The following is a 26,781-nucleotide window of genomic DNA, read 5'->3' as shown; positions in this document are numbered from 1 at the left end:
AGGTGTGGGACGCTCTATACATGTGTTGTGTGTGTGCGTGCGTGCGTGCGTGCGTGCGTGCGTGCGTGCGTGCGTGCGTGCGGTATGAATAGGGATGAACATATCACACCATATATATATGGGCAAATATTAGAGTCTGGTAATAATGTTCCCATATTTTTTCAATTACAAATACCTCCAAAAAAATACAGAAAGAGAATCATATACAAACCATAAAGGCTGCATACAGCCAAATCAAAGTTGAGTAGTCATGTCACTTTGCTATCTTCACCAGCGGGCACTCTGTTGCTCTGTGTCTTTCTCCACAATGCACACAGCAATGACTGAAGTGGCAAGAAGCCTTGTTGCAGTGACCATCAAAGTTCCATTTATAGCAGCGTAGGTCTCTTGCTGGTCTTTTTCTTTTTGACCCTTGGTCCACTCCTTGATATGTCTGCTTGATGACAGGAGTTGCAGGGAGTTGGGAAGGTAAACAGCGACCATAAATGGTCAAGTTCAGCTCTTCCATTTTTTGAAACTCCTTGCTGCAGCCCATTCTCTATACTCCTGGTCATCATACCGTATAGCTGGTAATTTTTGAAAGGTTTTTATTTTCGGATATTTCGAAGAGGCCCTTCTTTTCGAAAATAAATTCCCATGTCCAGTTGTTTTTCGAAAATAAATTCCCACAAATGAAAGCAACTGTCCAACTTTTGGCGATTCATTCATGTATTCCTTGAGTTTTAGCTCAGTATTGCTGCTGATAATGGGTAAACTGTATCCAATAACCAGAAAACAGGTGATCCAGAATGGGAATTAGTGCCAGAATCTATAGTAGGATAGCTAGCTATGATCGAGCGTGATCGTGTCAGTAAATTCACTGCACCCGAGACTCCCTCAGTCTTCTCTCCAGTGCACAGGAATGGGGATTTTATTCCATCAATTAGTCAGTTTTCGGCAAACATTCACGCATCTTCATAATTTGTGACACAAACTTCCGTTTATTTGAAATCCATCCGAACTTCGAAATATGTACTCTTCAGAAATTAAAATCTTCAGATTTTTTTTCTTGTGCGAAGATTTCTGTTTTGAAAATAACCCGCTATACGGTAACCACTAAAAGCCTGCCAAGTCATGGTGTAGTTGAAGGATTATGTGCAGGTGAACTGCAAAGCCAGCTGATTCCTCCTGATGAAGCTGACACCAGAGCAGCCATCATTCTGGAGTAGGCCTGCAACCAAGTATGGAGGTAGGAAATGACTTCGTTTTGTTTGAACACGATCAGTAGGTCCCATGATCAGCAGTTTTACCATCGTGTGATACAGAAAAATTTGTCTGCTCCTGCAGGGCTCCATCCAGAAGCATTGAGAGATCAATGTATTCCCAAGGTTGAATTTTTCAAGGAGCTTGGTTAGAATGGATGGTAGCCTGTCCATTACGATTGATGTTGGCATTGGTCTTGGTGTAGTTGCAATGGTGTGATCTAGATTGTCTTCAAGGGTAGGAATCAGTCTGGGTAGATTGGGTGTGAGATTGGGATCCACTGGTAGGACAGGAATTATCAGTGGTAACTGGTGAATCAGTGGCAGTGCCTGAATAGAGCAACACTTGTAACACACTGCACATGAAGTATATAACAAAACATGGTTCGGATGACTGATTGCCAAGACCACCCATCCATGGCCACACCTGATTGTACAATACATAGCAGCAGTGTGCCTGCTATCACTGGACACTGGTCATGATCACCTGTCCATGGCTGCCCATGCTTAACGTTAGCCTTTCTACACTCTATACTCCTGGCCTGCTATCAGGATAGCTGAAATTGCATATTTTAAAGCACATTGGGACCTTAATAGCACAAAGAGCAGGTAAACTTTACGCTTCCACTTAGTTCATTAAGCCCAGTAAACAGGTCACGTGACCTTTCTAGTTGTTGCCTGGTAAGTGCAACCACCCACCGCTAAATATTGCTTCTTAAAAAAAATTTTTTCTATCTATCTGTGGTGACCAGCATGTATGAAACTATGAAAAAAGAAAATACCTGTTCTTGCTTCTACTGTCAAAGGAACTCCAGGGTCAGTAGGAGGGTTGCGGAGTAAGTTGGCAACAGCTCCAGCAATCAGATTAATGTCTTAGGGTGCCAGGTGTGTATAGGAACGGCTCGACACTCTCACTAGTACTTGGTCTGCTACCTTCGTCACTGGCCATTCATGTTAGGAACTCAGATGCAACTAAAACTTGGTCAATCCAGTTTGACATTCACAATACTAAAAGAAAATTCTGCTGCAAGCTTGCTGCTCAGCTCAACAAAGACTGTGCTGGCTGTTTTGCTCTGCAATACTTATAGGCCAGCCCTGGAATGCATACTAGAATGTGTTTTTTTTTGACAAGCTGTCTCTTTGTTAACAGACCTGTATGCTAATTGACATTGCATTGTTGCCCCTGCTAAGATTATGCAGACCTCAACCTGTTAGTTAATTTTAACCCTGTTTAACCTGTCTTTAAACTTGTGTATGGCTTTAATGAATCTTAATTCGTGGCTTACTGCTGTTTACACTATACTAATAATTCTAGTAACTGGATTCTTTCAAAGAATTCATGGCTTGTATCATCTCTTGCTCAACTCCATTTGATGCGCTATGCATGTGGCCATCTTGAAATGAAATTAAATGGCATTGTTTAAAGTATCGGAATAATATTGGGCATTTATAGCTTTACTGATTAAAGTCCGATACTGCCAAACTATAGTATGTTCACGTTGAGCTGAATCCTGAAAAACAGCTAACAATTAAAAAGTGGATTTTTCTCAATAGACTTAACATTTAGCCAACCAGATGATTATATTGGTACCAGCAAAGGTGTCAACAACAGACACGTACGGTTTGGCTCCTTTACAAGTTTGGGAAAGGGCTTTAATGGACGGACCCTGTGTTTATATGGCTTCCCCATAGGAAATGTATTGTGTAAATTTTGATTGGCCATAAATGTTATGTCAAACATTTGAACAACAGTTTTGAAATATTTTTAGCGGGTCAAACAATTCTACGAATGAGCCAAATTTCAAGATCATGTGTAATTGCATCCATGAGTTATTGACTGTTTCTGAGGATTCAGCTCAACGTGAACGTACTAGTATCGGTGCATCACTACTTGTTTGTCTACTTTTTGTAACATAATCAATTATCAACACCTAGCACTATCTTTGGTTCCCACAACTGCACATTAGAAGGTAATGATGATGCTTGACCAACCTTCTCTGGCTATATGGAAATGGTTTAGAGTTTAATTAAGTATATACACAACATGTAACTTGGGCACTTCTACGAGAGATATTAGGGGTACATAATGCAATCATGTGTGTGAAAGTGTCAAGGAGAGTACAACACTGAGTAGATTTGTGAATGCTGGTCACATGATGTGAATGCCAGTCTCATATAGTCACTGGTCTCATATAGTAACAGATATACGTAAAAAGTTGCAATTGCCCCGGCCATAATTCAAGACAATACAGTACATGGATATACAAATAGTGTACACACTGACATATATAGCAATTGAACGTAAAAGCCATTATTAAAATGACTTTACCTTCTCGACTTAACTGTTGTAATACTTTTGCTTCAACTTCTTTGCTATAGTATGTGTTTGCTGTGTGACGCTCTGAAGTGTTGTCTTTAACTGCAGCAATACAACTCTCAACAACTACAGCAACATCATAAATAACACATTTAAATAACTAGTAGCTCACAATGATACACACAGCACACGTGGACACATATTCAGCATGTGGTATGTTCCTCTCAGGAAAGCCACGAAAGCTTTTATTTACAAGTAAACAACTTAAAATTGCAGTGAAACTTGTCTGTTATTCTGGTAGTCTTTGGGCCATAACTGTAATACTATTAAACATGGCACACAACACACACACAAAAGCAACAGGCCCTTCACAGTTAGGTAATATAACTGAAATGGAATTTTAATAGTGAAGGTTTTTTTCAACCAATGGAAGATTAGTTATACTATCACAAAAAGTTTGCTACATACAGTTTGTACCTGGTCAATGTGTGACACCAGTGATGGTGTAGAATCTGTATTGACTAAATGTGGCCAGATTTTACAATACCAATCCAAATTGCACATCAGGAAAAATCAAACTAACACCACCTCTGGATGGTGCAGAAAGCTCGAATGGCAATTTATGGTCTTGTGAAGGGTCTGGCTTGAGTGGTTTACTGGTGGATGGTCTGATAAGTTTGTTTTTTCTCTACATATCAGTCACTAAGAAGCCAGCACAGCCCTGTAATCTCGTGTCTAGACTCCAGTCGTGGTCTGCCTCCATTTTGAAGTCTATCCTTTTCCCAGCCCGCCACCCCCTACCCTCCACCCCTTAGTGAGCACTCATGATACTACTTTGCTTGTCCAACTGCTTAGATTTTCTATCTTATTTGCAGGAAACTCTACAAGCAGCTACAAGTACTGGAAGTGGTCTAAAATGTAATGGATTGATGCATCTTTTGTGTAAATTTCATATGCGTGCAGCCATTATTAAATTTATTAGCATCAACATCCTGCAGTCTTTTCAATTACAGGCATTTTGTGGCCGCAACCTTTGATTTCACAACTTTTTCACCCAGGCTATTTGAAGGCTGCATCACCTACTTGTGCTTGCTATCCTTGACAAGTTATGCTGACTTGAATTCTTTAAAACCGTTTTACTCGAAACTTCCAATGTGCGATTTTGATTGTTTTTCTGAAATGTCACAAATAGTTCTCCATCTGAAAGACACAAATCCAATATTTTAGTAATATGATTAGTTATAAGAGAAATGTAATAGTGCCACAACATGTCATAGTCACACTCACACAATCTCATTCATGAATTCTACGTGTTAATGGGGTCGAGCAAAGTACTGTAAAATATGCATACATTGTCCTATTTGAGGTGATGCACTGAATTTTGTAAAGGAGTTAGGGGCGTGGTGCCTAAATGTTAGTTATAGCAATAAGATCGAAATGCTTTAATTGAGAAGCTGAGCACTCTAGTAAATCATATTAACATGTACTTCAAACACCACTGTATAACTTTCACCCTGATCTACGCGTATGTACCTCCTACTCTCTTTGCTAAATCCTGAAAATTCCCTTACACCAAAAAAGACCTGCCTAATATAGCTACTTCTTTAACTAAAGGACAGGACACACTGAACCTTACAAAGGTAAGAGCAGGAATTATTGTACAAGTACAGTTGCCACACACCAGTCCAGTATGTTTGTACACACTGTAGTTGTACACTACCACTTAAGTGTTGAGAGCTATGTTATGTATACTTGGACAGCATTCTGTGGGGTAGGCAGACTACCATTCCATTATTCTATTATTCCACCATTCCATTCCAAAATGATCAGACTATTTTGTCAATAGGTGTATATATCAAACAGTACAATAGTACTGCTTAGTAGGGTTTTCCCCTAAAACGAATGGCGCCTGCCAAAATGTTGCCATTAAAAACCACCTCCCCTGGGAGTCCATTCATTCATCTGGCCTAAATAAATCATTGGCTATGAAGTGTGCGTGCATGCATGTGTTTGTTCATGTGTGCGTGCGTGCATGCGTTCGTTCATGTGCACGTGCATGCATGCGTTCATTCATGTGTGCGTACACAGGAAAACGACCTCGCAAATACGGGGTGAATACTCGACTGAAAACCTCAGAAATTGACGCGCAGTCAGGCGCATTCGAACAAACTCGTATCCTGAATCCGCTTGGAACACGGGGTACGAGTTCGCTTGAATAACTTCGATTAGGAACACAACATCTTCGGGCTCACCTGATTCCTTGACTGATATCATCCGAATATCTCCTAGTTCTTCCTGAAATTGCGACTGACATCTTCCGATTGCACGCATAAACGATACTTACAAATGGATCGTGTTTCTCCGCATCCAAGGTACTCAATTTTAACTTTCGCGTTATTTAACATTTACAAATGATTTTAAATGCGATATTGATTATAATAAAAATTATGGTTCAGTTGATCTTGTTTATCAGATCATCCTCCTAGTGCAGCTTGGCTTTTGAATAGCTATTCCCATCCGCTCAGCGCTTACGGTGACACATCTCTGAGGAAATAAACAAATACCAGTAACAAATTATCTGCGTACAAAAACACTCACATTGTTGAGTACTAGTTTATGAAGTGTCCACACTCATGATGCAACTCCAACGAGTTGTCCGTCTTGAGTTAGCCTTCACCATACATCTGAGGAAACAAACAACACTATAAAATATTGTTTATTTGAATAACAAAACACTTACATCATTGTTTAGTAATCCGTGCAGTGTCCACATTCATGATGTAACTCCAACGAGTTGTCCGTCTTGAGATAGCCTTTACCATACATCTGAGGAAACAAACAACACTATAAAATATTGTTTATTTGAATAACAAAACACTTACATCATTGTTTAGTAATCCGTGCAGTGTGTTTAGTAATCCGTGCAGTGTGTTTAGTAATCCGTGCAGTGATGTGCGGCACTTTATTATCTCGTACTTTAGCTTCACATCTCTAGGTGAATTTAGAGACGGATCTCTAGTTAAACTGGCCTTATGCTATCACTTACGAGCTCTCAAATGAGTCTGCACATCCTGTGCATAGCTTTCTGTCTCTTCATGATCAGTAAGACCTATGGGAATGCCTACTGGAAGCTGCCAGGTTTTGGTGAGGAGGTTGAAAAATTTCGTCTTGTGTCGGTAAAAGGTTGATTTTGATACTTTTTCATCACAATGAGGACAGTACCGACCTTCGTCGTCATTCTCTAACATAAGTAACGTTCCACCGTCAATGCTGGCCATTTTGTAAAAAACAAAAACCATAATCGAAAGTATGATTACCACCACATGCGTACCACAATCGATTATTGCATAAGTCGATGTGTACAGGTGTATTCGGGGTACTGAATATTTGTATGAGTATGGTTCACAAAAATCGCGATGTTTCGGTGCTGAGTTAAACCGATTCAATGATACACCGAATTGTTGACGATTGTGCGTCCGAATCCAGTTAAATCTTCGGGATAGAATCTCTCTGAATATTCGGTAAGGTTTTCCTGTGGTACATGATACATAGTTGAAAATTGCAAGATTTTATTTATAAAAGTGTTGGGTTAACAGCATACCAGTGGAAGTACATGCTTTAAGGCTTGGATGACTGGTGTGTGCCACTGTGTATCCGTGGTAACATTGTTTTGTTCTCCTTCAGGCTTTACCCCTGATGAAGAGATGACAGTTGATAGGTTCACAAGGAACACTAGAACTACTTGCTCCTCAGTTCATCCATCCCATGGTCAAGAAATATGTCATCTGTCAACTGCACCAAGCTAATAATAAGGTATGTAACATTATTTGTAATTAAGAATTCCATTAATGTATTTCAGGAATTGCTGCTGTATCTACGACAACTGGTGCAAACTGTAAGTGTAGCATTCTCCACTGTGTATATCATACCTGTGGTTGACCATTACTCAGTGTTTTATGTTGACCATCACCATGTGTGACTTCATGTGTTATCTATACTATCCACCATCAGGGGTTAATCTAGGGGGGGGGGGGGGGGGGGGGGCACAGGCCCCCTCTGGGTTAGCCATTGCCCCCCCTAGGTATACCTAAAGCCTTGAGAAATGGAAAGGTTTAATTGATCCCAAAGTTGTATAATCCAATGGTCAATATTCAATGGCATCACAGTAAAATTTCGTATATTTACACCTAAATTTTCAAAATTTTCCTTGGGGGAGCATGCCCTCAGACCCCCCTAGAATCCGAAGCGACTTACTTCGCCCCCTCTAGGTTAGTTAATATTCTGGGTTGAGCCCTGACCATGTGTATTATGTTTGCTATAACTGTATTTTACATAGAAAACTTAAGTGCATGATTTTGTAAAACAAAGCACATCATCTGAATCCTTACATGAAGCGTAATGTAAAAAGCTAATGTTCCCCAGTGATTCCCACCATTTGCTGGTTATGTACTGTGAACTATTGGTGTTCATGTGATATTCCAAGCAAAACTATCCATTAATGTAATATTTTCAAGTAGCACCTAAAATGCTTCTGCCCTCCTCTGGTGACAGTGGACATACCACACACAGTGACAGTTGACATAACACACACATGCAGTGGCAGTGACTAACACACACAGTAACAGTGGACATAACACATACAAGGGCAAAGTGACAGTTAACATCACACACACAGTGACGTATAATCAAACATAACATACAGCGATGGTCCACATACAGGGCTCGAAACAACATTCGACAATCAGCCAATTTTCGCTCAGTATTGTGCAATGACTGGTTAATTTTATTGTTGTCCGGACATTGTGGCTGTATAATTCGGACAAAATGCTATGCTACTGCTGGAGAGTAGCCTTAGAAAGGCAGCAATATTTAATTAAGTTGTTTATGGTTTGTGGCCACAAGCTTTACCTCAAACCATAACAGTGATGCTTGTTACATTAATTTATGACATGGTTACATTACTTTAGGCATGACTACATCTTTATTACTGAAAGCTTAACACTGGGTACCAGTACATTTTTATGTTTTGACAGGACAAAATCTGTGTTGTACTGGCAGGTTGACAGTACACTCAAAAAAATTATCGGGAGCCCTGCACATAATACACAATGATAGCAGCAACAAAGATTTAGTCCATCACAAACCAAGGGTTTTTCATAATTCATTTTAATGGTGCCACCCTCCTCTGGTCACTGTGTGTGTTATGTTGACTCACTGATCACTGTGTGTCACTATGTCTACCATGACTGTGTTACATTGACTATCACCATTATGTATGGTGATTACCATTAATTTTGTGTGTTATGATAACTGTTACTGAATTATGTTGGCTGTCACACATGTATGTTGATTGTCATTGTGTGTGTTGTGTAAACTGTTACTGTGTTGACCATCACTGTCTGTGACTGTGTTATGTCTACCGTGACCATGATGATTGTCATTGTGTGTATTGTGTAAACTGTTACTGTGTTGATCATCACTGTCTGTGACTGTGTTGTGTCTACCGTGACCATGTTGACTGTCACTGTCTGTGTTATGTACGTCTGTGTGTATTATGATGAACGTCATTGTTATATTAATTATGTGATTGTGTTGTGTAGGTCAACTGTCTCGTGTATGTCTAGTCTGTCACTGTGTGTGTGTTAGCTATCTGGTAAGTCATTCAGGTGTTGTATAGGTTGTATATTGACCTTTGTTTATCTGATTAGAATCCAGCAGCCACTCAAGCTACTATATTAGATATTCACACAGGTCATTCCTTGTACTTATAACTTTAACTTATGTACAATATTTACTGCAGGTTTTTGTGAGAGTTAAACAGCTGTATTGAAGATGCTTGACATCAAAAGGGTCTTACTCACTTGATCATACTTACTGTCAAACTTTTTTGATTTTTACAATTGCAAAAAAGAATAATGAAATACAATAAGGTTTCCCATTAAAATAAGGTTTACCAAGGTTTCCCATTGATGTAGGAGAAATGGACTAACAGTCACCGCTCGAACATGATGGCATCCAGTAATGGGCCACTGTGATGGTACTGATAATGATCCACGCCGTACCACTGATCTAGTTTCCTGTGATACATCATATTCCTAATTCTGTAAAGAAACAGTATTCTCCAGGAACACGTGGATCTCTGATAAATGATTTAAAAACACCTTTTCTGGTATTTTGTATTGGTTGCAACAAATTTAGCTAATTCCTTTAAATATGAAGCTATGTATAGGTGCATGTACACTACAACCATGAGGTATAGCTAGTGTAGACTTGACCTCTTGACAGTGACATAGGCTACTAATCCTACTGATGAACCCAAATGTATCCAAAATAGTACAAGCCATCTAAAGCATCAGTATCTATATAGCTGTGTGTATATTGTAATGTATATTGCTGGTTAATTCAGTTATTTGCAATGCTATACATGCATGAAACTTACTTGTACCTCTTCTGAACAGTAAGGGACGCTTAGTACTCACCATTAAGTAGAATATTCACCAAACAATGGCATATATTAGAGAAAGCCAAAAGCTGATGTCCAGAAACAGGATTACCACTTGGATTAGCCTAAGCATTACAGTAAGCAGTGGATACTGAACCAAAAGTCAGTTCAGTAATGTATACATACCAGCAATTAAATCAACAATATAACGCGCCTGCTCCAACCCTTCGAAGTCACCAAAAACTTTATATGGAACTGAGCAACCTTCTCATTGCGAGCCAGTTGTGACACCCCACCAACACCATTGAATCTGGCTCGCTGGAATATTTATTTATAAGGGTTTACAGCACAAGTGCTGAAGGTCTGTAGAACACCTGGCTGTACAGACTAATATAATTGTTAGTCCAGTATGTACCCTTCTACTCAGCCTACATGTTTTAAGTTGTTCCACTGCACTTAATCAAGGAAGGTAGCTATTTCAAAAAGGATTTACCACCTTGTTATAAGCTTTATGCTGATCTTCCTGGCTACCAGGCAAGTGTTAGTCCCTCAAGTATTATTCCACCTAGTATCACATCTACTTTAAGCAGACCTGATCTCGTACTAGTTTCACAGATTCCATCGTGCTATTAGAACTCCCTGTGGTTACTAATACTCAACATCACTTTTTGGTTGCAAGGAACCAGAAATAAGATCACCATGGTTCATATTACTGCTGGACCTTCAACGTACTGAATTTTTGGTTGATCTTGTGACAGTTAAAACAAACCATTCCATGCCAGTGACTGTTACAAAACTTAGCAATGTATGCCATCTACTGATCATGAAGTGTACAATACATTGCATGCTTCAGTAAGCAGCTTATGTGCCATCTTCCATTCGTACAGGATATTTAACCCATGGGTTTAGGCATCATCTATTAAGTACTATCCCACTAGGGACCTGTGAGAAGGCTAGACCTGTAAAACCATGGAATGTAGTTGATCTGTTGATATAATTAAATAGTTTTATAAGTGGCTACAATTTAATTATTTAATCTTACCAGGACTTTAGTTATTACAACTTTTTTAGTAACTTGAAACCAGATTCCTGGTCCCCAGTACATGTAATGAATTATGATATTATCATCACTTTTGGTTCAATAACCACTTCTTTACTTTATGCTAAGAACCACTGTAAAACAGTTCTAATATAAAGGTGTACATTGGATGTGGAAGCTGCTGTTACAATGCAGTAACACATTTTGTAAGATTTATAAAGGCCACCATCTTTAATGATTTTCTGTTTTTCATCAGTGCTCGCCTGTATTTTCACTGCTGCATGTATTTCCCCATTATTAGATATTTAGCCAAGCATTATTAATGAAATATTGAGATTGCTGCACTCATACAGGAGTGCATTGTAACTAAGAGAATTGAAAGATTAAGTGCACTTAACTCTCTGATATTGGAGCATTTGCAGAATTTGGACCTTGAGTGTAACTTGATCTTGAGTTTAGCTAACTCATTAAACTGTCATGAAGGATGACTGATATCTGAAGTGAGCAGAGTCTTGGGTTGTTACCATCTTATAATTTATGTACAGTTATCCAAGCTAGCTAACTACCAGTTATGCAGAGAGTTGAGATATGAGAATAAGCCTAGGTAGCAAGTACTAGAGAAAATGGTTATGCCTCGCCAGTCTGTGTTCTATATTTGGAATTTTCTAATGAAAAACAGAAAATCAACAAAGTTTAATAGTGGCCAAATAGAAGTCACATAAAAAATATATGCACTGCTTGAAGTTTCTTAGTTTACTAGAGTGGTATATCCCCAGTATATGGAACAGTTAATTGTTTGTTATTTTAGTAGTTTTTCAGTAAACCCACATTCACTGATGTTTCAGTTTTACTGAGAGTTTAAAACTTAGTAAAACAATTATGTTCCATATACTTAAAGTTACTGACATTTTACTATCAGTATAACTGGGTACAACTACAGTAAAGCAGCTTAACAAATTAGTAAACTAAGAACCTTCAAGCAGTGATGCGCACTAAAACGGTGTCAACTTTTGGTCCAAAAATGTGTGCCATGACACTGTTTAGGTGTGTAAAGCAAGGTGTAAATATTTAATATACATGTAGCTAGCAGCTGCATATATTCCCCATTTTGCTTGCGCCTAAAGCAACATGTACAATTCTTTTCAATATAGTTTACATATATAATTCAGAATTCTCATTAGTATAGCTACAGTAGTTCTCTGTGCAGGACACTTATATCTTATAGTGATATATTTCTCCAGGGAATGATCCTCATAGCTATATGTATAGCTGAAAGCAAGAAGCAATTAAGTATATATACATATATTTGATCCATGCCAATATACAGCCTGTAACAATACAATTATTACAATATGCTTCTTTCTCACTCCTATAAAGAATAATGGCTGTAGCCTGTAGATGATTTGTATGAGTTAAATCAAACCATTTACTTTGTACATTTACGTACCTTTAATCCTTCTGTTATTAAAACTGTGTATATAGCTATATTAGTAGGCCTGCGTCAAATATATTTATGCTAGCATAATAAAAGGCATAATAGGCTGGAGTGTTATGCCAGCATAATGAGATGGTATTTTAAACAATGCATTGTACATAGTTCCTTTTTATTGATACTCTCTTATAGAACAGTCATATAGTGAAATACTTTAATAGAGCATTCACTGGTTAAAAATAATGTTCCATGATAACTGTCACAAATATTGCTAACTTAGGAGCATAATGCAAGCATAATAGGAACACTGAAAGAGCATAATGGGTGAAAATTTTGGGAAATTCCTGAAAGCATTTTGGGCAAAATTTTGAGCATTTTGACTCAGTACTAGTCAGTAGCTATGTAGGATATAGGAAATATGCCATCCCAAATAATGGCAAGAATTAGCTCTAGACATAAACTAGACAACCAGAAACAAGATTACTAGTTGGAATGCTATTTGCTTGCCAATGTTTGTGGAAAGGTGTCTCAACTGTACACAGGTGTAGCTATTACCTGACCAGAATAGCTACAGGTGTTCTGAAAGTGTTATTGTGCTGTATGTTCTGTATCAGTGTTTATACTTTGAACTCTTTACATTCTTACTTGTCAACAATAACAACCTTGTATTGTCATTATGTGATATTCGATTAAAAGAAATCCAATATGAGAACAACTATTAATCGTAATAGATCTAGTAGTATATCAGCTAAAACTAGGACAATTCAATGGTAAGTACTTTGATGAATTGAACTGATCTTTGTATTGGGAGGGAAGCAGTCCCGACCATGACTATAGTTGATCAGTTTGCATTCATTTGAACCATCATTTTCCTGTTAATAACTCTTGTTACATGGGCCCAAACATTTAGTTAGTGCTGTGAAGCCCTTTAAACACCAGAACTGTTTGTCAATAAGTGCTTTGAGCCTTCAATACAGGTAAGAAAATGTGAGTTATGAGGATTTTAAAATATCCCATATATTTGGTATGGACAATTCAGGTGCACAAACATGTTTACAACATGAAAACATACTTGTTCCGGCACAAAACCATTGGGAGTGAACACATGTTCACTTCTTTGATATTACTATATTTGGTGGGGACTCAGGTGAGAGTATCAATCCTACACTGTGAAAAAAGAGGGATATAAGATGGTATTTCCAGTGGCTTATTGAATACGAAAAAGCTTGATATAATCTGTATTATACTAACAATCTCATGTAAGGCTTTAGTTACTGTGTTAAACATACTGAAACCATATATGTGATGGTATAGTGTGGGCATTATACTAGATATAAGCTATTTCAGGTAATGTGGTAAATAAACTGAAACCATATATGTAATAGTATAGTATGGATTATACTAAAGTATAACATGAGTATAATACAGGATTTATATTAAGGCTTATTTGTATTCAATAAGCCACTGGAAATACCATATTATATCCCACCTTTTTCACAGTGCTAGGAGCTAGCAGTTGAGTGGTCTATTGCAGTACACTGACTGCTCTATTAGTTAGGGAGCATCAGTCTATGGAATTGACCACCTAATATTATGCTAGTATATCACTCCAGCCTACTATGCTTTTTAATATGCTGGCATGTTTGATGCAGGCCTACATGTATCCATGACATTAAAGTATTACAATTTGCTAATTACAATCAGGGGTGGATCTAGGGGGACTTTGGGGGCTGAAGCATCCCCACCTGGGCCACCTAATAAACATCTTTCCAAGGCACTATTAGTGGATTTATGGCTAAAGAGGTTATGCAACAAGGATCCGGATCAGCATTGTACAAGATCGAGATACTTTAATAGAACAGTCACCTAACTACTCTAATAGAAAATTCAGTGTAAGCATAAAAGTTGGTTCTGTTACGGAAATTTTCCAAATCTGCCTGCATGTGCCTATACATACAATGAAGAGCATTGATTTGTTTAAAAGGTTTGATTCATCTACTTGTGTAGTTATTACCAGTACTGGTATACTTAATTCAGGTACACAATTTCCATTGAAAATGCCCTCAGATTTAATTTCGTATCGTTCAAATGGCAAAATTTTCCAGTTTCAACATTATTATTCTATCATACATGCAATGGTGAGAGGGTGCATCATGTGCTTGGTTGTCTGAACCTACCCAAACCTTTCCATTAGCAAATACTGCAGAGAGCCACAATATTATGTATCTAAAGGCCAGTATATAAAATTTCTACAGGCAGAAATATGCATTTTATGTGGAAATGTCTCCAAATTGCAGTATTTTAGCATCTATTTTTCAAAAATGTCTTGGGGGCAGGCCCTACTATAGACCCCTCTAGTTTGCACACCTCCACCCAAGGGATTAGTATCTTGAATTAGCTCCCCCCTCTTTATATATCATGAATCTGCCCCTGACAATATATCTATCTATATACAAATGCAATAGCTAATTAAAGAACCCTAATAAACACAATGATGGCATATGCAATATTATCATGGATGGAAGTTAGCACTAATAGAATGACTTGTCTTAATGTGAAAAGGTACATAATTATAATGTTGATATTGTGGTGACCTCATATGATTTGATAATAAATTGAGAGTTAATGGGATACGTCTATTATGATGTCAAACAGAATTTCTTAACTCTATTCAGGATTGTGGCCTCACTAAAACTGTCAACCTTCCCACCAGATCAGCTAATACCTTTGATGTTTTCTAACATTTAAATATTTAGTTGGAGAATGGTAACACACAGGTTGTTTACAAATGTACATTTCTATATATTTTTGATGGTATTTTACTTCAATACTTCACTGCTTCTCATACATTACTGTACACCATCCAGAAATTTACTTAAGAGCATGTAATGAGGAGACTAATTAACAGTTTCATCACTCCTTTGTCAACTATAGGAAAAGTATACATCAAGCCAACCAATAAATTGTAAACCTAAAATTAATGTAAGGATCCTTTTGCAGCTTTGTTGCAGTGATAATCAAGTGTAGCCTGACAATCTTATCTTGGAATTGGGGATAGCAATTCCCCTTTCAAGTAGTGGTAATTATAATAATGCAGGACTATATATCTAATCTAAAGCCCTGAGCTCTGAATAGCACAGAAGACACTATGATATGAAATTATGCTTGGTATACTTCAGAAATAAGATGCACATTGCCTAAACTGTCTGCTATGAAATACACGACACAGAAAGCTACATGGCTTAGATGTGATATGGTAGTTGTTCGCATACAATAAGTAGGTGATTTTGTTAGGCAGTGATTGTCCTCTTGATGGGTAGAGTTTTGTACACATATTTAATTTTGTAGCATTAATTTAATGGAACTATAAATGGAGGGCAGTCACCCTGTAAAGGAATTTCCATGTTGGTTGTTCGTGGACCCAGTTTACACACATGCAAAAACATTTACTTCATCCTTTTGTTTCTACTAGCACATTGTTGTTTCTGCTACAGTGTATTGTTATTTTGCTTTTGTAAAACATAAGCTGTAATAATACAGTTATCAAAAATATGATGAACATATCTAGCATCAAAATTTTGCATGACAGTTGAATTTTTTTTTGTCATTTTCATTCATGGGATATTATCAAAAACATTTTTTTAACAAGACTTTCAATATCCATTCTGCATTCCCACTAAAAGTGTTCTAAAATACTACTTTTTCAGGCAAACAAAACATAGTCAAAAACCTACTCTAAGTTTTATGTCTAGCTAAATGATGTATGCATAAACAGCAGCAGCAGTTGCAGTTACTAAATAGAGCTACCTAGTTTTACTGTCCAAAATCCTTTAGTAGGTTAGCCTTAACCACACCAGCTAAATTGGGATTACTAGATTCTTCCAGAGCATCCAACACTCTCTGCCATGTTCTCTCTCCACATTCTAAAAATGTCCGAAATAGTGCTAACTTGCAACTGTCAATTCCATCTCTCCCATTTTCAATCTTTATTTTCTAAAAGGCACATACAAGATTGTTTATACAATAAAATATACGGTTACTCAGTAGAAACATTACACCGGTAAACAACAGTTTGTGTTGGAGTAACATGAATTTCCAGATTTGGATGGAAATCTAAAATGATACCAATAATGTAGGTTGGACTGAATAAATAAAATAATTGGTTTCCAAGTTAATATTTATGCAAAAGCAGCCAAACAGTAAACAAGTACAAGTAGCACATCGATAAAAAGTACTGAAACAAGCTGGAGTAGTGCACATTATTAAAACACAGTAAAACATGAGAAGTGTTATACCCCTACTGTAACCATAATATACCACTTCTTATTAATTTATTATCGTGCACTATGCCAGTTTGTTTTAGTACTTTTTATCCATGTGCTATGGTCCCTACACTAGTTGAAAATCCCAATTTTTTTATATACTTGTTTGTTAACTTTTTCTGTAACATAAAATTATTATGAACGGCTGTTGAACCCACGCATACCGCACAAAAAGAAAGAAATAGCACCGCATGCCCAGGTATCAATTATTTTCTGAAAAAGTGAAGTATCCATTACGCTTCGTTGTCAGCTATGTTCAACCTGTTACACATACAGCATAACAAATTAAGAGTTTAAAAAGATCTGCAATCACAGCAGCCACTATGAAAATACAAATGATTTCCGTTATGAAGGGTAGCCATCATGCCTGTCATGTGCTACCACAAAATCGACACCTTTCGCTGTCAGAATAGGATAAATGGGACACAAAGGAGGACACTGGTAAGCCCATATGAACACATTGTACACACTGTGGCATGCCAAAAGGCAAAGCAATATTAACCAGTGAAAAAATCAAGCCCATAGCCTTAGCTGTTATTGGGTTTTACTCTTGTTTGAACTCTGAAGGCATCAGTCAGTTAATCAGTAACTCAGTCAGTCAGTTAGTCACTAGAAAATTCCATTTAATAATTTTTAAAGTTCATAGTAACTTGTTGAAAGCGTTTTGGGTCGATCTAAAGGCTTGCTTGAACTTAGTTTTACCTAACCAATACTGCTTCATCATCGTTGTGGAAAATTTTAGGTGATGTTTTTTCATGGGCCATGCCCAAACCTTTGGTCCCTACTATACAGTACTATCATACTGTGTACTGTTGACTATACTGCCATTAAAAGCCTTACATAGTGAAAAGTTGTGATATCAAAGGTGATGACTAATAAATGGCTGCAATGATGCTAAACGATTTTTAATATGCTGTTTTTGCATTGGATGTATTTTTTTTTGCTTTTATGTATCCTAAAGTTGGCCATAAGCTGGTTGGTTTATTCACATTAATATTCTTATGTAATGATAATTATGAAAGACAGAAGTTGCATATACTATAAGTGACCTGCTGAAAAAAAAACTGACTAGTTTGTATAATTCTCTTCAACTCTTTTTTGAGATAATCATAATATGCTGAAATAGATTGGGTTCAAAAATGCATGCTACAAAACTAACATTTTAATTGCTTCAGTGTTTTTAGACAAATTTGCAAAAAAACCCACAGATTTGTACGCACAGTATTTTTTAAAATTATTATTAGCACTTTACAGTGACCAGTACTGAAGGTCTGACAGCAACATGTGCTGCAGCCTTAGGATTACCTAACCTACAAGGACTTAGACCTAGTGACTTGAGTACTAGCATGAAAGTTGGTAGCTAGGATGGTGGGATTTCAGTCACCTCCAACTGTATAGGTACAAGTCTATTTTGTGTTTTTCCACCTATTTTTCTTTCCAGCAATTCTTTTATTTTCACCTATTATGCTCCATACTTTGCTTAAGAAATATCTATTTTGTTCAGCATTAAATTTTGATAATTGGCCATTTCTAAGTGCAAAACCATACTTTCATCTTACAGTGACTGTTCTATTAGAGTATCTTGATCTGCACATGTGCTCACAGTAGCGATATATGCCTGTGAAAATAGGGCATGTAGGCACACAAAATTTGACTACCTTTTTCAAATGTTCATATGCTATATATGGCGCTTTAGTCAATTATGCTATGGCCACACAATTTTCAGCACTTATTAAACATTTAGTTGACTGTATAATACAAGTTACAGAATGTAGATATTCCATCCCAGTAACTGAGATATATCCCATAATGTGATGGGATGCAGTTTGGGCCCACATACACTATTATGACAGGCCTGGTCACATAATTCTGTGACTTGATTTTCCCGTAACAGTTAGCAATGTGTTATTGATATTTTTCATGTGTGACTGTTCTATTAGAGTATCTTGATCTTTTGTGCAATGTCTCTGTCCACTTCACAAAAAGTGCACCTATTATGCCAACATTTTGCTCATTGCTTTTATCCACCCATTATACCAAATATTTTGCTAGCAAAATCAATGCATCCCTAACTTTGATCTTTTGTGATCTTTTTGCATTAATTAATTATTGACTTTTTAGACATGTATTCAATATGGGTATCAAATTGAAGGGCACACTAATTAGAATAGTTGAATCAAGTCTGTTTCTTGTTCTGATCAAAAGTCATGGCCAAGTTTTATTATTCTGTATGACCAATTTTCATAATTAAGATGTGGCATTATCATATCAGGGAAAGCATTTTCTACCAGTTTTAGCAGCTATATAACTGTTTTAATGTTTAATGTTAATAGTACTAAAAGTGTATAATGGAAGCCAGAGGTGTAGCCAGACTTTTGGTGATGCCAGGACCTAGCTGTATAGTAAGACCATGAAAAGGTAACTACCTGGCTGCCCTCCACCAACTATATATCCTTATTTATAACTACATAGCTTGCTACACTGCTTCTCTGTTCTCTGAACACTGTGACTGCTTCATTAGAGTATCTCGATCTTGACTGCTCTATTAGAGTATCTCAATCTTAGTGTATACAATTATTGATGCCCTGACCTGGGCCTGGGTGGCCTGGGTTCTGGCTATGCCTGTGATGGAAGCTATACTAATAAATAATTAGTCTTGTGACTCAAACAGTGAACAGTAAAAGAAAATGTTCCTCAGTAGATGAGCCTGAACGTGTGATACACACCATAGTATATTGCAAAAGCTGCCAAAATATATCTGCTTCTTGTTCTCTGAAGTTAAATGTCACTCTGTGAAGCTGCAGCATTGTACCTGAACTACCATGTGCAAAAGTGTGCATATGGTCTTCAAGATGATTATCTTTTAGCTACAGTGAGTTGAGTACTGGAGACATGATTGTATTGGAAGCTAAACATAATCCGAATTGTTTGGTATCACTATACAGGGCAGCTGGCATTAGAAACTATAGAAAATTGTGATCAAAGTAAAAACGTTTTTTCATGGCATCACCTTGGCAGAGTTGGTGGCACATACTGATGAAACAAGAAAGAGCACTGGTGTGACTAAAGCCTTATGTAGATGTTGTAAAACTTTCTTATTTGGTGTACAACATAATATTATAGTCATCTCTCAAAAATTGCATTTTAGCACAATCTCTAAAGCTTGAAACCTACAAGGAAGCTCCTTTTCTTTGAATAATGATCAGGTACAACTCTGTGTAAAGTGCGTGAGTTGGACTTCGACAATGATGCCATTATATCTAGCAAGAGCAGCTAAGATTGATAGAAAAGCTTCCACGGCTTCTTGACTGGTACTAGTGGATATGATTCACAATGGTTCCAACATCAAGTCTAGGAGTATACCACAAGCCAACTTAGTACATGTATATAGCAAGTTGTTGTAATAATACTATCATTCCTGACAAGCAGAGAGTACAAGTATGTATCAAAGCAGAGCACATACACTACTGGAATTACATTTTGTTGTGAAAATGTAATGAAGCGGGTCATGAAATTTAAAATTTCACAAAGCTAATGAAAATCAGTGTCATTAATTACATTGTGATGAAATGAATACTTTTCATCGTTGTGAATCGGTCAACACTTGTGAAAAAAATTTCATTGGGTTTTCAATAGTGATTAAAACATGTGGATTTTTTCATTGGATTTTCAGTACCAATGTCATGAACTACTGAACAAAATGAAATTTTCATTAGTTTTTCAGTACCAGGTTCAAAAAATTTTAAATTGCACAACCCACTTCATTACATTAATATTCCAGTAGTGATATAACTCCATTTTCAATTTATGTGGAGTTGTTGATGCATGCAAGAGAACATGGAAGTATGACCTGATACAGTCACTACTGGAAATACATATATAGAACTGTTCATTTCATATGACAGTGTAATATTGAATAGCTATGTGTGTAAGCAATACTATTCAAAAAATGTGGCGTGTCTTATGAAAGTAACAGAAGGATTGTTCATCGCAGCAGCAACTGACAACAATGATTATAAAATCAATATATACCACTTTGACACCTCAGATCAAAGGAGACCACAGGGTTATATTTCACATATTGCCCTGACCACATGCCCTGACCACAGGGCAATATCTAGATATTGCCCTGTGGTTAGGGCAATATCATGAGCCAGGATATAAATTATTACTTTATCTGACAATTTAGCTTCAGGTCTACAGCTTTATTGACCTGTTTGTTATGTACAAGACTTGAGTTTAATTTTCTCCCACGGCTACAGCATAACAGATTTAAAAGTCAACTTTTTCCCTGTGTAGGTGCACCCAAGTAAAGCAGATTGACTGGTATACTTACAGCAAAATAAAGTGATACCAAAGTGTATCTACATGTATGTGAGGTTTATGTATGCATGATATTGTATTTCACTTTGTTTTTGTGCATGTTTACTTTTGTTTTTATGATGATTTTGTGAATGACCACTCTATTAGAGTATATCAACCTTTTGCAATGATTTATAATTTTGTTTTGTGTAGCTAATTTGTGCTTATGAAAATTATTTTATAATGAACTTACAATACTAAAACATGTATTTGGTAAAGTATAGCCATATAAGCACCAAGAAGCCACCTATCTTCAAAAGCAAATTTCTGCATGAACCCTGGCTGGCGAAGGTACATTTAAGTTAAACCATGGCTGGTTATATGTATATGCTACACTTTAAATGTACCATGGTCTTGATGTGGGAGCAGTACCACCAATATTTCTATATAAAACTCAAGCTGAAGTTGATTATGGGAATTTATTGTTGGTGACTTGATGAAAGCTATATGTTTGATTAGCATGCTACAACACTCAGATGGAAGGAAGTTGTCACCTTACCATCCTAGGAATAGAGAAACACTGGTTTAAGGTGAGAACTAGTAAAATAGCATATTCACAAGTGGTTTGCTGCAGTTTTGAATACATACCAAGCCCACTTTTCGTGTAACATGAGATAAACACTCTACAGTGAAGCTTATCCCTATATAGGTATTTAGTAAATGTTGTAAACAGTTTATAAAGTGATGCAGCGGCTTTAATACCTGTAAAATAGAACTTTTTCCGTGAAACCTATAGGACTTGCCTATTCATGTTAACAAACATAGTCAAAATGTTGGTTGCTACTGTCCCATAATTGAATTTTACCAGTTGGTCTATATAATAAATTCAGTGGTCAGTCTCATATTGGCATGGGTGATTAATCGCTCTTAGTCTGCAATTGGCACTGTACATATCAGTTGTATCGCATACCCTCATAATTTTCCTGATATGAACATTGGTGTTTGTATAAATTTGTTTTATTAAAGTAAGGGAGTACAAATAACACATTAGCTGGGTGGTGCATTATGAGGCTATCACGGTCGCATGATACAATACTGTGTGTCTTGATATGAAGTGCAATTTTGACTTTAGGAATCAAAATTTCAGTACTAGCAATAATCCATCCCTATATTATACACACATACATATATAGCTATAAAATTTAGATTCTGGTTAATATCACCTCCATTATTCCTTCACACCAGCCTGGCAGTATTTGTTATAAATGAAGCACCACCACATGTGTGTATGGAAAATACAACATGTTAGGAGGCTAATAATTATGAGGTGAAGCCAAGTGCTGTATTTGCCTCAAGACAAAATCACCACTTGTCCTTGTATTACACACAAGCACAGGTGGTGATTTATGTGTTATATTGTACTTCTTGGTTTTCTTGCTCAGAGCATTTATCTCAAGTGGCTGAACTGCTTCAATTTTTGGTAATCTGACTACTAGTAAGTGTTCATCAACAAAAGTTTTAAGTGACTAAAGTTTGGCGAATTGAGGAAATTCATCAAACTTTATTCACCAAACTTTATTCACCGATTAGTATTCAGTAGATGGTTTTATATTAGTTGCATGGTAATTCGCCAAACTTTCAGTGTGCCCGCCAACCTGCTTTGTCAAACTTACATTGCACCAAACTTTCATCATTTATGGTATAGTCTACTACTTCTAGTCATACAAGGAACAGGTAGGTTTAGTTTGACTAGTTTTAAGTGACGGACAATGCCACAAATGTGATCATTTGTGCTTTCTGAGTGGGGTGGTTTACATCACATTCCTTACGTAATTGTTCTGCATAACTGTATAATAATTGCCCAAATGTACTGTATTTTCCCAATTGTGTGCAGAACTGTACATACAGTACAATTATGTAACTAATTGGTACTATACATTTTGATCCTCCCACACAAAGTACAATATAGAGCAACCACAAACTCTTTCAATGCACACACATTATACCACAATTAATTTCCTTGTCCAGACATATGAACAATTTACATGACCAGGACAAAATATAATGCATGGTTTTCAAATCAATAGGGACATTACGTTTCTTGCAAGTTTGTAAAATTCTACATTTTTTGCAAGAACTGTATGGCCCAGGAAAATACTTTGAAGGGAAAAATTTTCAAGATACATTTCTGGGCCTTTTTCCTGGGTATGTAAGTGTTCATATGTCTGGACAGGGAAATTATTTGTGGTATAATGCGTGTGCATGGTACAAGTCAGTAGTATGCCAAAACTTTTAAACAGCCTATACCAAAATACACAACCAAGTCACATTTTATCACAGCAAGTTGCACATATATGATACATTGCAAACACAACATTATGATGCTGTTGAACTATCACATATTCATAATTATGGTACGTGGCTCTATACCTTTGTTTAGCAAACTTGGTGGTAAGCTTTTATCACCTACAGAGAATGTGTATAATATTATACCAATACATAGATTGATGTGCTTTTATCTCCTACTGAGAATGTGTGTAATTTTATAAGCATTATACAAATACATAGGTGGATGTGCCAACAAACAACTACATATTATAGTATTACAAGTAAAAAGGTGATCATAGTATACAAATATATTATAGTGCTAGGCAGTATTGAAAAATAGCAAATGGTATACCTTCCATAAAATGTATCACGGTATTACTAAATATCACCTTATGTAAAAGCCATTAGTATAAAGTAACTGCCATTTACCTCAATAAAAGCACCAAAGCTCAGCAAGCCTCAGGTACAAATTACCACAAACAAACTTATTTACATTGTTTGGTTAGCTGGCTACATCACAACCTGCCGGGAATCAGGATTCAGGGGAATGGAATGGTGGAATGGAATGGAATAGTGGAATGACTGGAATGGTAGAATGGAACGGTACTTAGGTAATTTCAATTAGTGGTTGCCTCTTTAAAAAGATTACTTTCTAATAAAGACCACCTCTTTACAAAGACCGTTTTACTTTAATATCTGAATTGTTGTTTTAGAGCCCTACAAGACAGTCTTATTGATGAATTGTGTGCCACATGTTATGTCTAGAAAAGCCAGTGATATCTGATTTATGATACAATACAGTAATAGCTATATACCCAATACAGAAACAGCTTGGCTATACAAAAAAAATGTGTCCACGAAACTAAAAGCAACTGGCAACTAAAGGAGTTAATATCTGGTGAGGCCAAGAAATGAATGTTAATATATACTGGCAACTAAGCATAATTTACAATAATCTTGGTCCTTTATTATTGACTTGTGCAGTCTGATTGTATTCCTAATTAATTCCCTGTAAATCTAATAGGCTAGTAAATTGGTACCTTTCTCAATAGTCCGGTGTTGTAGAGGAGAAAAAGGCGGCTAAATTACTAGCCAATTAGAGTTACAGGGAATTAATTAGGAATGCAGCAAGACTGTACAAGTCAATGATAAAGGACCATTTTTTTATAAATTATAGTGAGTTAATTGCCAGTAATTCTTGGCCTCACCCAGATATAGCTCCTTTAGTTGTCAGTTACTTTTAGTTTGATGGGGACATCATTTTTGTACAGCCAAACTGTTTTGCATGGGGGTATATTGCTGTATTACAAATCAAATATCACTCTGACTTTTCTAGGCATGTGGTGCACAACTGATCAATAAGACCATTCTATGGGAATACACTCTAAAGCAACAAGATAGCAGAAATTTAAACATTAAAGTAAAACGGTCTTTATAAATAGGTGACCACCAATTGAAATACCAAAGTACCGTTCCATTCCAGTCCACTATTCCAGTCCATTCCACCATTCCATTCCACTGAATTCAGATGCCCCAACCTGCCTATAAACACATGTCTGGTTATCCTCTAAATATGGAATAAAACAAGCCCACAAGGAAGTCTTAATGCCCAGTTGGTATGGTGGCATTAAAAAAAACAGTGGTATCAAAACCAGTATGACTTAGATATCATAGATTACTAACAAATCCGGTATTAGCCTAGCGCTATAACTGGATGGTACATTTTTATAAATGTGTTATATGTACCATATAGTGGATTATTTTCGAAGCAAAAACTTTCAAGAAGTTGCAAAATCTGAATTTCGAAGGTTTTAAATTTTGAAGAGTGCATATTTTGACGTCCAGCTGACTATCAAATAAATGGAATTTGCTTACATATTATGAAATATATACATGCTTGCCAACAACTGACTTACTGATGGAATAATTCCCATCCTATGCCTAGAGAAGACTGGGGTGCTCTTGAATAAGCAAATTCTAATCAAACACTGCAAAGCCTATATAGAATTGCAGTGGATGGTGTCAATTCCCAACAATGGCAGTTCTGGATCAGCTGTTTTCTGCCTATTTTGATACAGTAATGAAGCTGTTTAACCATTAAAATCAGTAATACTGCATGGGCTAAATTTCTAAAGATGCTTGATCATGTGAAAGTAAGTTAGCTACTTTTAATTGTGGGAATACATTTTCAAAGAGAAGAGCCTCTTTGAACTATCCTAAAATGAAAACCCTTTGAAAATTACCCACTATACGGTATAGTCATTGTTGAAGTAGTATAGTACATACTGTAGATGCAATAGTTTAGTATAACAATCACTAATACTTATTACAACAAGCCTGAGCTATAGGGTCTTACCACAGTCACTTTCTATAGAACTGGTGTGACGATCAGGCTTGATTTCTGACTGAGCTAATATAATGAAAAAGTAGCTCTGTTAGTACATTCACTTCATACATACAATATAGACAAATCAATATTACAACCACAATTGATCATTTCAGTAATTATCTATTATTCAAGGACAATAAAGCATAAATTCAATTCAAACAATTACAACCTAGATTTTACAACAATTTTAAAACATGAAAATTGGATGTAATAACTTCATCAATGCACAAAAATTTTACACAAACATCATCATTGTGTATATGACAACTTTGCAATCATGATGACAGTTAGACAGTATACTGTATTAGTACAGTTACACAAGTGTAATTGTAACTATATTAGTACATTATTATGTACCTGGGTATTGCCTCAGACTCTTGTAGTAATCAGAGGTCAACTTTCCCCTGGAGCAACGAAGTGGCAATTCATTAGCTCTGATCTCATCCAATCTTAGATGGAGACCTGGACATAAGCTGCAAGGAATGTAACATTCTGGAGGAGCAGAAGCTGGCATAAATGTTGCTGTGATTTCTGTCAGCCTGGCACTAAAGAACTCAATTAAATTCCATCTATTCTGCAACTTAACCCTGCAATGCTGACCACCCCATCTTCATCAGGAGATATTGCTATTCTGATACTGTCATTCTCATCAGAAAGAGTGACATAATAGTATTGATCACTACCCAAAACTAGCTTGATCATATGTCTCCTCATAAATAATACATATTGCATTAGCAATGTAAATACTACACATACCATTAAGGAGAGGAAGTTTCCATAACACGGTGTTAGGATATTACTGTATACTGCTGTACTCCAAATGATGCACATTTTCAGTAGCATTACACAGTTAGGCAGTTAACTCATTGGAGTGATTGGAGTGATCTAAGTGATTGGAGTGATCTGAGTGATCGGAGTGATTGGAGTGATCAGAGTGATTGGGGTGATTGGAGTGATCTGAGTGATCTG

General features: G+C 36.7%; 2 long non-coding RNA genes across 7 annotated transcripts in view; one reads left to right on the top strand and one right to left on the bottom strand.

Annotated features, from left to right (window-relative positions):
• The window catches only part of LOC136246752 (uncharacterized), a 54,041-nt gene extending 44,112 nt beyond the window's left edge, over nt 1-9,929 (top strand). For 5 of the 6 annotated variants that reach the window (XR_010696809.1, XR_010696807.1, XR_010696810.1 and 2 more), the window contains 5 exons: nt 7,243-7,371; nt 7,418-7,453; nt 9,159-9,211; nt 9,267-9,309; nt 9,359-9,509. This is a non-coding gene — a long non-coding RNA (uncharacterized lncRNA). Of the gene's footprint in view, nt 1-7,242; nt 7,372-7,417; nt 7,454-9,158; nt 9,212-9,266; nt 9,310-9,358; nt 9,510-9,533 lie in introns of those variants that run through there. The other variant, XR_010696806.1, reaches the window with a different exon arrangement.
• Nucleotides 5,718-6,487, bottom strand: LOC136246754 (uncharacterized). Its single transcript, XR_010696811.1, has 4 exons — nt 6,441-6,487; nt 6,299-6,384; nt 6,157-6,242; nt 5,718-6,102 (listed from the first exon to the last, which is right to left on the bottom strand). It is a non-coding gene; the product is annotated as an uncharacterized lncRNA (long non-coding RNA).
• Nucleotides 9,930-26,781: the final 16,852 nt, after the last annotated feature.

This window comes from Dysidea avara, chromosome 2, assembly GCF_963678975.1.
Source record: "Dysidea avara chromosome 2, odDysAvar1.4, whole genome shotgun sequence".
Taxonomy (NCBI): Eukaryota; Metazoa; Porifera; class Demospongiae; order Dictyoceratida; family Dysideidae; genus Dysidea; species Dysidea avara.
The sequence above is the reverse complement of the archived record's forward strand: the minus strand, read 5'-3'. Positions and strand labels throughout refer to the sequence as shown.